The sequence below is a fragment of the Dermacentor variabilis genome, chromosome 6 (assembly GCF_050947875.1).
Source record: "Dermacentor variabilis isolate Ectoservices chromosome 6, ASM5094787v1, whole genome shotgun sequence".
In the NCBI taxonomy this organism is placed as follows: domain Eukaryota; kingdom Metazoa; phylum Arthropoda; class Arachnida; order Ixodida; family Ixodidae; genus Dermacentor; species Dermacentor variabilis.
In genome coordinates, this window is record NC_134573.1 from 6,065,072 (window position 1) to 6,078,167 (window position 13,096).

At 46.7% G+C, this 13,096-nt stretch overlaps 1 protein-coding gene across 3 annotated transcripts in view; it reads left to right on the forward strand.

Moving 5' to 3' along the window:
* Positions 1 to 13,096, forward strand: part of LOC142584592 (protein 5NUC-like) — a 761,070-nt gene that overhangs the window by 274,560 nt on the left and 473,414 nt on the right. The window lies entirely within an intron of this gene.

Consider the following 13,096-nt stretch of genomic DNA (forward strand, 5'->3'; position numbering starts at 1 on the left):
CTATCTCGATGTAGCGCTCATGTTATTAAGGTATTCGTAACTTCGACGTCCTGCGAATTTGATTCTTCTAGTCAGCATCATTAGTTTGTTGTTTTAGGGCAAGTTGGGCACCCATGGCAGTCGCACTTGTTATGTAAAGGCAGACTGTGGATGACAGTTTTAATCTGTCTTCTACCATTCCATTTCTTCTGTACTCGATATAAAGCACTGTTTAATCAATGGCTAACCAAAGCGCGTCATTTGAGAGCAACGTCAGGGCCTCAACCTAAGAACTTGCATTCGGCCCGCAATCACTGGCGCTGCAGCATCGCCGCCACGCTGTGCAGATGATTTTGGCTGAATTCTCGTGACGACCTGTTCGCCGCACCTCTTTGCTTCCTATATACAGTTAACTATGTACCGCACACTTGCTTGCTTTTCGGCCAGGCTTCGCACATGCGACTCACGTTTTCAGTGACGCTAGATGCCATAAACGCGCGCATTACTTTGGCTTAAAAGGGCCTATTTGTGGTTCCTAGCCTTTCATGCAAGCATTTCGTCATCGCCTAGCATTAACCCCAAGACGGGCTCTGCCAGCGCCGCTCGCGTGACGTAAGGCCCAAGACTGGCGTCTGTCGTATGCCGCAGTCAGGGTAGCGTAAGCGTGCCTCCCACAGTGTTTCCACTTGCTCGCTCTAGTTAAGTATGCCACTGCATTGTGACAGCTTTCTTTAAACTATATTGTTTGATTGTACTCGTGCGTAAAAATTATATAAACGGCAGTTCAGTCCCAGAGGCAGCGTTTACTGCGCTTGGCAACAGAATTCGGTGCAGAGCTTTGCAAACTTTTCACACCAAGTTTGAAACCCTCAAGGGGCACTTGAGCAGGGGCGTAGCCAGGAGGGGGGGGGGGCGGTTTATGGGGCATCAGCCCCCCCTCCCCGAAATTGTTTAGTGCTGTCTATGCACCGCCGACCAAAGCAACCCCCGGCGCCGCAAATCATTCTGCATTTTGTCTAGAATGTCTTTTCACGCTCGCAAAAGCATTTCACCGTGAACATTGCGAACTCGGGCGTTACTTCTTGACAGCATCCATGCATCGGAAGTCACATAACGCAAGCAGTCTAATGCGAGCACAAAGTTTCTAGGGCGTTTTCATTGCGAACGGGCTCGCCGCAGCATCTCGCGGAGGCCGCGGAATGAACGGAGCGCATGGATGTCAATTCCGAAGCTTTATGGGTATAAAGTTCTCATAAACTTTTGATGTGAAAGGTGCATTGGCATTTTCAAAGTTGTACTTTCGATTTTCATTTGCGGAAATTTGTTGGTTTAATGGTTTAATTTGACGCCAAAGGTGCATTGACTTGTCTAAAGTGGTACGTCGGAACATACAACTAAGCAAGCCAAATCAACGCACTATCAGACAAGTTGACAAAGCACGCAGCGAGGTCCGATGAGACGAAGCGTTGTGGTGGTTCATTTGTACCGCCATCTCCCACATAAAAATATCAACATTTTTTTTTCACCTACTCCAAAGCATCCATGTCAAGACACTAGAGGCAGCAAAGATAACTACGTTCTTATTTATTTTTTCTACTTTTACCTTTATTCACGAGGACGCATTGAGCGTGTTCAATTTTTTTTTCTCGCTACCCGACCCGCGGGCTGCCAGAGCCAGCCAGAGCGCATGCGTTCTTCTCGTGTTGGCCCGACCACCGCCCGGCGGACTTCGGTGCGCGTTCGGTTTTTTCTGGCCGAGTGTATTTTCGCCTAGCAGAGTTTTGGACGCTTTCTGGCTAGCAGAAGAGTAAAAGAAACAATGGTCGCTCGCCGGCCTCACTATGGGGACTCAGCGTATTGCACAGCGTTCGCTTGAGAGCAATATCTCCGGAAAGTCTTGTCAAGCCGGTGTAAAATGCCGAGCAGTATGCATATGGTTCTCGGTAGACCGAGCGTCTCACGTTTTGGTCGATATTCCTTCGGTAGCCACATTACGGACCCAAAGTAGGCATTCGATTGTGGCCAAGATACTTTCCCTAGCGTTTTCTTTTTTTTCATTTCGGTACCGCCGCCCCACAAAAGAGGAAAAAAAGACATTGTTGTGGCGCAGGAAATTGTCGCATGGTGAAAGTTCAATTTTGTCACTTCTTTTTTTGTGGAAAGGAAAGCAGTGGGCCACGCGACGTTTCACTTGCCGGATACTCTTGTTATATTATTGCGACAGCAATTATGTGGACACTACCGGCGCATTCCTGCCGTCGCCGTCGCCCTCCCCTTCCGTATTTAGTCCAATGGCGATAAGGGTCGATTTACGCTCAAACCGCCCATCGCCGCAAGCCGCACCGCAAGCAGGCTGTTTGTGAAAAACGGGCGGTCGTCGCGATCGGTCACAAAATTACATTTACGCTGAAATCGCATGATGCGGTGTGGTTCGCATGCGCCCTCTGGTTGTCCAAATAGGTAATCAGCTACTGGCAACATGCATAAGCGAATTGGCAGTTCCGTGTGCTGGCGACCAGCAAAATTTCGCGCCATGCCAGGATTTTGTTGTTACGTTTGCTCGCTCATTAGTTATTTTTTTATTGGTTAGTTCGAGCGGTTCGCGTGCGCCGGCATCCGCACTTTGGTTTGGGGAAGCGACGTCTGTTGAAAGCTGGCAAACGTTCGGCAGTGCGCAGAGCAACGCTGTTCGAAGTCGGCAACAATCGCCAAGAGCAGATGAAACTGGCATATTTTTGTCTATGTTGGTTGAAGCTTCCGCATCATGGTGAAAACGCGACTCTTGCACTGTCACATTCGGGGCTACTTGTGTGGCGTTGACCTGGTGACCCACATTTGGAACACTGTGCAGTCGTCTTACCTGTGCCGCTTTTTAAAATTTTTTATTGCTACCGCATAATGTTGCGACAATATACGTCACCATGTGCTCGGTTGTGTGCGGCGCGATGGCGCACTTTTTGTTGCTGTGCTAGCGAAAACTTGTGTTGTGGGCAAGCGACGCACCACCGCTCCTCGGCTGGACGAAGCACCAGAGCGGAAGAAACGGGAAGCGACCCCATCCCGAGTCGAGTTCTGAGAATTATCCGTCGTCGTTAGCCTCTCGGCTACCGGACAGGGACCGAGAGATTGCCCCCTCGAACACATGCAGCTCTTGCCTGTGTCTTTTGTAGAGTGAGTGAGTGAAAACTTTTATTGAGTCTTTCAATAGTTTCACGGTTACGAGGTCTCCATCGCCTTCATCTTCTTGGCGCTGGCGACTTGAGACTTCCCTTCAGCAAGGTTGGGCTCCTATTCCAAAGCTCCACTGAGTCGTGCTGCATCGCTCGCGTGCTGCCTTTTGTAGAACATAAACGCAGTCTGTTTTCTGCCACCGACCGATGCGCACTGCTTTCACGGACGGGGCCAGACCCTGTGCGTAACACTAGCGACGAGGCAGCAGTTGCGAAGCGGATAAGTTTACCAAGTTAAGGTCGTCGCTACAGGACGAATGCACGGCGCTGGTGAGCCTTTCTCGGGCAAAGCTTGTGAATCGTGGATCCAGCGCCGCGACATTTACTTCGTGGCGAGCGGAGTCAGCGACGAAGCGAAGAAGCGGGCACTTCTCACGCCTTCTAGAGCCGACGCTTTCGCACATTGTCTGCGCGCTGATAGGGCCGAAAATCCCGGGAAAACTCAACCTTAAGGATTTAGTGACACTTATCAGGCGGCACTTTGACACACGGGCATCCGAGCATTACAGCTGGTACGTGTTAAAAGACCCGACCAACGGTCAAGGTTCCGACGCTGCGGCCCTCGGAACCTTGACAGCTGACTGCAACTTCTGTGCGCTGCCTTCGGCTACAATATCGTCGACGTCACCTGACACCCAAACGACCGCTTCTGCAGCGAACCCAACTATGCCGCCCCAAGATGTGATGCTCCGGAAGAGGTTCGTCTGCGCCGTCTGGGACTAACGTCTTCCGCAGACACTGTTCGCAGAAAAAGACTGACATTTCAACGCGCTGTGGACCTAGTCCTGTTAGGGGAAAGGGCGTCAAGGCATCAGCGAGGAATCAAGGGAGTGCCAAACACAGAGGAAATTAACAGGACGTCGCAAATCAAGTCAGGAAGCATACATCAGCATGACCCAGAAACATGCAAATTCAAGACAGCCGAGTGCCGTTTCTGCTCCTAGGAAAGCCACGCCGAGCGTGCCTGCATCTTAAAGAAAAAGAAAAACATGGAACCACGCTTCGACAACAAGCAGCTACGGGTACACAGTGTCAACCTATCACCGGTCAGTAAAACCTGCCGTAAGCTGCACACAGTGAGTGTACATGCACAATGCCCCAAGTTCCTCGTGGACTTGAGAGTGGAAGGCAAGCCAGTCCAGTTTGAGATGGACACAGCTACAGCATGCTCCCTAATAAGCGAGGACACGGACTACAGAATGTGGAAGAAAAGCACTCCGTGGCTTTCAAGCGAGCCGCTCGATTTGCGCACTTGATGGTTAGGCAAAGAATTACACGGCCTGGGCCCTGCACAAGTTCCTGCGAGGTTCAGATCGAAAGACTATCTGCTGCCGTTGTTGGTTATGAAGGGCCCCGGGTGCAACCTCCTAGGAAGAGATTGGTTTTTGGCACTTCACATTCAGGTGAAGGCGATCAACCACGTTGGAGAGCCAGCACCAGAAATTACAGAGTTCCAGGGATGACATCCAGATGTTTTCAAGGAAGGCGTTGGCAGCTATACAGGTCCTTTAGTTCACCTGGAACTAGAAGACAGTGCGACAGCAAAGTTTTGCGAGGCTCGTCCGATTTCAATGGCTCTGCAAGGGCTTTTGCAACATGAGCTTCATCGTCAGCTGCGCCAAGGCATCCTAAAACCAATGCAGCATACCAAATGGGCAACCCCATTGGTTCTTGTTTGGAAGACCGACGGTACACTCAGTGTCTGTGGTTATTACAGGAGTACTGTTATAGCATCAGTGAAGAGGGCATTGTACCCACAACCAACTACGGATAAAGTGTTCCGAAACCTACATGGTGGAACCCCCTTCTCAATGTTGGATCTTTATCAAGCATATCAACAACTGAAAATTGACGATGAAACAGCCGCACTGCTCACAGTGAACGCCACAATATGACTATTCCGAGTGGAATGCCTCCCGTTCTGATTTTCTGCTGCACCAGCTATCTTCCAGTGCATGATGGGGACAATGCTACGTGGAATTCCAGGGCTGAGTGTTCACTTTGACCACATCATTGTCAGCGGGAATAGTGCAAATGAGCACGCACAGAGTCTGAATCGGCTTCTGTCGAGGCTAACTGAGAAAGGCTAACCGAGGCTAACTGAAGAAAGAAAAGTGCAGGTTCGGAATTACATCAGTTGAGTTTCTGGGACATCGAATTGACGCCACTGGTGTTCGCAACACCAAGAGAAAGGTTGAGGTCATATTCAAGCACGCAAACCATATGACAAGGCATCCCTAAGGGCTTTTCTGGGGCATTTTTTTCATTTTATGACTGTTTTTTGGAGAACAGAGCGATGGTCGTGGTGGAATTTTCTAGGCTCCTAGAGAAAAACACGCCGGAGATGTGGAAGAGCAAGCATCAAGCCGCTTTTGAGACGCTTAAGGAGATGATCCATGCATCTACAGTGCTCGCTCACTACGACGAGACGACGCCCCTTCTTTTGTCTGTGGACGCATTGCCGTACGGCATTGGTCCAGCCTTCCTATGAGCATTAATTTGAGTTCAGCCCAGCAGCTTGCCCAGTGCTGCAAGGAACTACTCAGATGGAGTACAGCTCACAGAACAGGTTGTTAACATGAAAGGTTGGTTTCGTGTTTCAGGGCTTCCGTGAACGAAGAGGCAGACTGAACTTGAAACATGTTTTATTGCATGGGAGCAACTTAACGTGGCAGAATGCCAGCCAACGAACATAAGGACAAAAAGCACACCAGAGCTTGGCGGCCAGCGATTATATGCACATAGTGGGCGAGGGTGATGTGATCGCGATATGGCCCGCGTGACAGAAAGGGAAACGCTATCCCACATGTACACGTGTACAGATATGCGACAGTTGGGCAATGGTAGAGAAGATGCTTTGCTCTGTCGTCACATGCGCAAAAAAATTGCATGAGGAGCATTTGCATAGTTTGGATTACAGCAGATGACACCTAGCACAATAAGAATAATTGCAATACGTGATCTTGCCGGAAATGTAGTAACCAAAGAAAAAGAGAAGTCGTGTAAGCCTACATCAAGATGACCCCATGTGCCATCTATATCACTCCGCAAAAAGATTAGCTTAATAACCGACAATATATGGCTTGGGTAGACTGGGAAGAGCATCCCTGCACATACAGTAGGCTATATGACGGTCTCATTTTACGAAAAATAAAACAGTTGTTAATTTGCGCTAAGGTGTTGTGCATTGTTTTTCTCTTAAGTTCTGTCCCTTCGTCACTTGCGCAACAGTGTTATGTCAAACCAACTAGCCCGCTGGGAAATTGTCTTTTAATTATACGTAATTTGCTGGAAGTGCACGTTTATGTGACAGTCTTGTTTGCAATGCACATGTGAAAGAACACAAGAAAGATGCAATAATGAGCGTGAGCAAATAGGAATTTTTGGACCGTAGAATAGTCCCAGAAGCAAATTGAATGTAATAATTTTATAAAAATGAATAGCCATTATCATAATTAATATAAACTGTTGTTTACATCCCAGCATTCTTAAAGTTAGCAAGTTTCTGCCATCGTATAGTACTTTATTAAGTATTGTACTTGAAAAACACAGACTGAGCATTACGAGCAAACAAGTATTTTATTCGCATGCACAGGGCTCTTCAGAGCATGCAAATGATCCATGTAGAGTCTGTAAAGTGTGGCTAACTGAGTGACTTAGCCTGCTCCACTACGCAAGACCTCATGTTTCATGGCTATAGTATGCCTGTCGTGGTGAAAATTTACCGTACTTTTCTGCAATTTAATGTTCATGTGGGCGCGGCAGACATTTTAACATACCCGAAAGGTATGAAAAAAATATTCACATTTACAAAAAGTGACTACACAGCTGAATAGGGCGCCATTCGATGCATAACTACTGAGTTGCAAATATTCGCACATCCCTATGCAATATTCAACAGCTTGAAATAATAGTTTCGACACTTACATGCACACTACATGCTCCAGCAGCCAACAGAATATCATGTATTGACAAAAGGGTGTATAACTGGGCTAGTTGGTACATTCTTCGAGGCTTCGAGCAGCAGAACTTAAGGAACACGGACACAGAAGGAACGACTAGACGAGGATGCAGCTGCACTGTCAACTGATTTCTTTATTGAAATTCCCACTCCTATTTATTTCGTCGCCATATCTCTTCTCTTATCTATTTGAGGCTGTCTCTAAAAGGTGACTTACTTTCTTCTCCAGACGAGTGACAGTGTGCTTACACATTGCACTCCTGTTTTACTTACCTCAAATGCCTCAAGAATCTCCTGAGTTAGCATATCGTTGTTCCTTTTCAGGACTTGCACTTCATGAAATTTGGGGGTGCACAAGCTTACTTGTCTATCTTGTCCCTTCTTTTTCATTTCGATTTGACTGCGATTGCGTCGAAGGAGTAGTGTACACTAGCCCCCTGTTCTGTGGAAAACAAGACATAGAGCAAACAGGAAGACGCCTTAATGATCAAACAAGAGAGCATGCATCATCACTTTCAGGGACTCCTGGCAGCAAAACAGGAGCGTAATGTGTAAGCACACCATCAGTGGCCTTGAAAAGAAAGGGAGTCACCTTTTTAAGACAGCCTCAGATATATAAGAGAATAGATATGGCGATGAAAAGCCGCCGTGGTTGCTCAGAAGCTATGGTGTTGGGCTGCTGAGCACGAAGTAGCGGTATCGAATCCCGGCCATGGCGGCCACATTTCGATGGAGGCGAAATGCGAAAACACCCGTGTACTTAGATTTTGGTGCACGTTAAAGAACCCCAGGTGGTCGAAATTTCCGGATTCCTCCACTACGGCGTGCCTCATAATAAGAAAGTGGTTTTGGCACGTAAAACCACATAATTGAATATGGCGATGAAAAAAATAAGAAAGGGAATTTCAGCAAATAAATCAGTTGACAGTCCAGCTGCGTCCTCGTCTAGTCGTCCATTCTGTGTCTGTGTTCCTCAATTTCTGCTGCTACAATCCTTGAATCATATTTTGACCATACCGATTCTTTTGTCGTCCTCATACTTTGTCACGTTCATATGGCCTTTTAGGAAAAAATGCAAATTTGTGAAGAACCAGAAGGAAGTATCTAGTTTTCACACATTATATGCTCATCATGCCGTGCCACTGGTGCTTGCCCAAACAGTGTGTACTCGGACACTAACAAGTAGCTGAATTTCTTGCTCATGCAAAGCGCTCACATCCCTCAGTATAAGACTGTATACTTTGCTTAATCTAGAAATACGCCTCAGAATTTCTACTGTTCACACCAATCTCCACATGACAAAAATGAAGAGTGCTCGAAATTTTCATTCATGAGAACCGTGCATATGCGCGGCCACATTTCACGACAGCGAGCATGTACTCAAGTAACGTTTAGGCTGTTCTTTATATTGCCCTCACCGATTATAAACACCTTCAAAGCACCATAAATACCTTCTGAAAAACACATGAGATACGTGAACGAGGCAGAAAGGGTTGAAACCAAAACTCGCCCTCAACGCACGGTTCACTTCAGAATATATGCATATTGCATAAAACGAACACTTATACGCCTAGCACCACTTTGACACATTGCACGCACACATCACAGTACACTTCCGCTTCGTAAAAGTAAGAACCCTAGCGCACGAACGTTATGTACGTGTTCGCGGTCACCAATCCGCATCGCAGCCCGCAAAGCAGCTCACATGAAGCAAGACACAAACAGCACATTATGAACGACTGCGATGAGACGATAATCAAGCTTATCGCTACACATCCTGTCATCACTTCTGAAACACGATGCAGCACTGCACAAACTTGCAATCTTCGTATCGATGAAGCGCGCACACACAACACCTACGAACACCATATGCTGAGGTGGGCGATCGCAATCTTTTCATTTTGTCGCGTACCGAACTAGTGTCATGCTTAGAATGCAGGTGTATGCAATGGCCTTCGCGTTTGTAATGCACATGCAAAAAATGGCCTAAAATACACGAAATCGGCACCTTCATTCCTTCCGACCCTCGCGTAAACGCAACACACATCCGCCTGTTTACATTGGCGATCGCACTTACTGAAGAAGTCAGGAAGAGTACAGCGCCTTGCTGCATTCGACAAATAGCTTTGCACCTGCTGAATAGCTATTGCAATGATCACATAAAAACCACGCAAGAAACAAACTGCCGCTGCAACCTAGGGGCCTAGGCCTCGCGCTCCGCCTCGCTACGAACCAGCGCCATGTTTATGCGGTCGCCGCACGAAGGCGAAAGGTCACGACCGCCTCTCGTGACGTCACGTCAGCCATTACTGGCGCACCGCTTGTTTGCGGTGCGGCGTGCGGCCATGGGCGATTTGAGCGTAAATCGGCCCCAACATCGGGACCGCGCGCCACATGCTGTATGTGGGAGGCAAACCGTAGGGGGGGGGGGGGGGTTTGTGGCATGGGTGGGCCGACGATGGTGGCTCAGTCTTTTGTGCGCAAAGAAGAAAAGCGTGGAGGAAGCGCACCGCCTTCCGTCGCGGACGATATATCGGGGGGAGTGGATGGAATGGGGGCGGGATCTAGGATTCCGTAAATCTGTGATTGCGCAACATGTTTATTTGCTTTATTTGATCCATTATATACAGTGACTTTTTCTTAGATACGTAGATTCATTGGATACAAAAGATGTATTTAAATATCTTGTTGCAAGGTTTTATGTATACGTGCAACGAACTTTCTTTCCAGTGACACTTTCTTGCCCTTTACCAATCTGTAGCTTCGCATTTATATATTCCACTGTATCTTAGCATCTTTAATGTACGAGGGCGAGTCAAATAAAAGTGAGTCCACCCACCCCGCGCAATAATGGTTCGGTTCATTATCTGCGAAACATACGCGTAGCACACAGGCATCTCTCATTCACAAAAGTGACACGCAGGTGTGAAGATAAATGTTCTGTAATGCTCTCATACACTAGGTTGAAGAATGGTTGCGTGACATAATAGACGCGCCAGAAGTTTAGCAGCGTGGTGCCTTGAGGTTTTTCACAGCTGAAGGTATTTCCTAAAAAGAAATGAGTTGTCGTCTGGCTGCCGTGTACCTAGAACATTGCATTTCATTGGCCACTGTGAAGAGTTGGAGCAAACGGTTCAAAGAAGGACGTGAAAGTTCCAAATACGATCAAAGACCGTGCCAAAGCCAACGTGCAATCTCCCCCAACAAAATTGCAAAGGTTGATGGGCTGATGAGACAAGAATGGACGGTAGGCATCGATGAAGCGGCCGAGCGTGTGAAGATCAGTCACGGTTCCGTTCACGCCATAATTCATGAACATCTCGGTTATCGGCTCTTGTGTGCACAATCGATGCCCAAGATTTTGAACCGCCGCTAGAAGACGGAGACGTTCGTCGCGGCCTTTACTCATCTGTTCCGGTATGAGGATGAGCCTGACGACGTCTTTTCTGCACTTGTGACAGGGGGCGATTCATGGTGCCTACCCGCCGTGGTTGCTCAGTGGCTATGGTGTTGGGCTGCTGAGCACGAGGTCGCGGGATCAAATCCCGGCCTCGGCGGCCGCATTTCCGTGGGGGCGAAATGCGAGAACACCCGTGTACTTAGATTTAAGTGCACGTTAAAGAACCCCAGGTGGTCGAAATTTCCGGAGTCCCCCACTACGGCGTGCCTCATAATCCGAGAGTGGTTTTGGCACGTAAAACCCCATAATTTATTTTATTGTGATTAATTCATGGTGCCACTACTAGGAGTCTCAAACACGACGGCAAGGCTTGTAGTGGAAACATTCGAATTCACCCCCCCCCCAAAGAAAACAAAGGCCGTGATTTCCTCCGGAAAGGTGTCATTGAGTTCTTTTCGATCTTCAGGGTCCATTACTGATAGAATTTGCTAAATCTTGAGATACTATCAATTCTTTCCGATGTTGTGAAACGCGAGATGGGCTACGTGTCGCAATCAAGAACAAACTACGTGGAAAATTGACTAATGGTGTCATCTTGTTCCACGACAATGCCCGTCCCCACGTCGCTGATATGGTGAATGCAAAACTGGCGAAGTTCAAGTGGGAAACGCTGCAATATCCGCCATACAGCTCAGACCTGTGGCCTTGCGACTTCCATATTTTGGCGCAACTGAAGAAGACAGCTCGAGGGAACCACATTCTTGTCATACGATGACGTGAAAGAGTCAGTTGCAGACTTTGTGAAGCAGCAACCCAAGGAGTTTTATGAGACGGGAATCACGCGACTCGTTAGTCAATGGGACAAATGTCTAATTGCTCATGGAGACTACTTTTAAATAAAGTACTTTATATTCGCATTGGATCACTTTCATTTGACTCACCCTGGTATATATTTCAGAACTCCTGCTTTTTATACGCGCTCTTTGTTGTGACTATAATTTCAGTGCAGTTACTCACGATACAGGACCTGTGACAGCTACTCCTGCGTAATACATTGGAGCAAATGACAGCGTCATTGAGACTGGCCGTTGCATGTGTGCAAGAATGTATGCAAGGTTCTTGAAGGACTGTTTCATTAATATATTTGTTCAAGTATAACTTGTTCATTTCATGGGCTTTACATTTTTCATATGAGCGGCATGCAATGGTTTGCTGGTTTAGAACTAATATAGTTCTAATGTTCGTGTGATATTTTCTTTACTTACTAAATAGACAGAAACTTGGAAGCATTGATATCAGTTACTTTGTGTACAATATTTGGCACATAATAGTATATTCTTTTATTTAAAAAGAACTAATCATTTTACTTGTTTTGACAGTGCGTTGCGTTCAAGATTTTGTCTGCAGCCTCTTTGGCAATAGCAGTGCAGTTATTTTATTTTATTATTTTATTTATTTTATTTCATGTACCCTCAGTGCCATTGGCATTGGAGAGGGGAGTGGTTACAGGCATACAAAACAAGAAAAAATTGGAAATGTGATACAAGGAATAGGAGAATTGTAATAAGCGTTAACAAGTGTGTCTACTCATACAATATTAGCTAAGGCGTTCTTGAAAAGCTGGTAATCTTTTATGGTGGCTGTCAGTGCGGGAAGGTGATTCCACTCTGCTGCTGTACGAGGTATAAATGACTGGAAGAAAGCGTTAGTTCTACAAAATGGGACACCGACCTTGTAGGCATGATCTAATCGAGATGATAGGTGACGTGGGGGAGGGATTAATTCGCTACGCAGGTGTGGATGATGAAACATCTTATGGAACAGACAGATACGAAACGCTTTTCGACGTGAGGCTAGGGATGGTAGATTAAGGCTTGATTTCATTAAATATATGCTAGCGGTCTTGCTATAGTTGGAAAGAATGAAGCGAACCGAGTTATTTTGGACCATTTCTAGTGAATGTATTAGGTTTTCATGATGAGGGTCCCAGATGGATGCGGCGTACTCTAGTTTCGGACGTACTAATGTTTTGTACAACAGCAGTTTGAGGGAAGAGGGCGCTTTAGAAATGTTGCGGCGGATGTAACCAGGCATACGATGAGCATTGTTAATTATGTATGTGATATGTGCAGACCAAGTGAGAGTGGAAGTGATGTGTGCACCAAGGTACTTGTATGAGCCTACCGATTCTAAGAGGACATGATCTAAGGAATAAGTGGGGATACTGTTGCAAGTTCTTGATACACGATGAGATTTACATTTTGTGATGTTAAGTTCCATTAGCCATGTTTTACACCACAATGAAATAGCGTTCAGGTCAGTCTGAAGAGCGGTTACATCGTCACTGCTTGTTATTTCTCTGAAGATTACGCAGTCATCCGCAAATAAATGGATATGAGAGGAAACAGAAGAAGGCAAGTCGTTGATGTAGATTAGAAAAAGAAGAGGCCCGAGGACGGAGCCTTGTGGGACGCCGGAATGGACAGGGTTTGAGTAAGAGTTAAGATTATTAGCTGACACGTATTG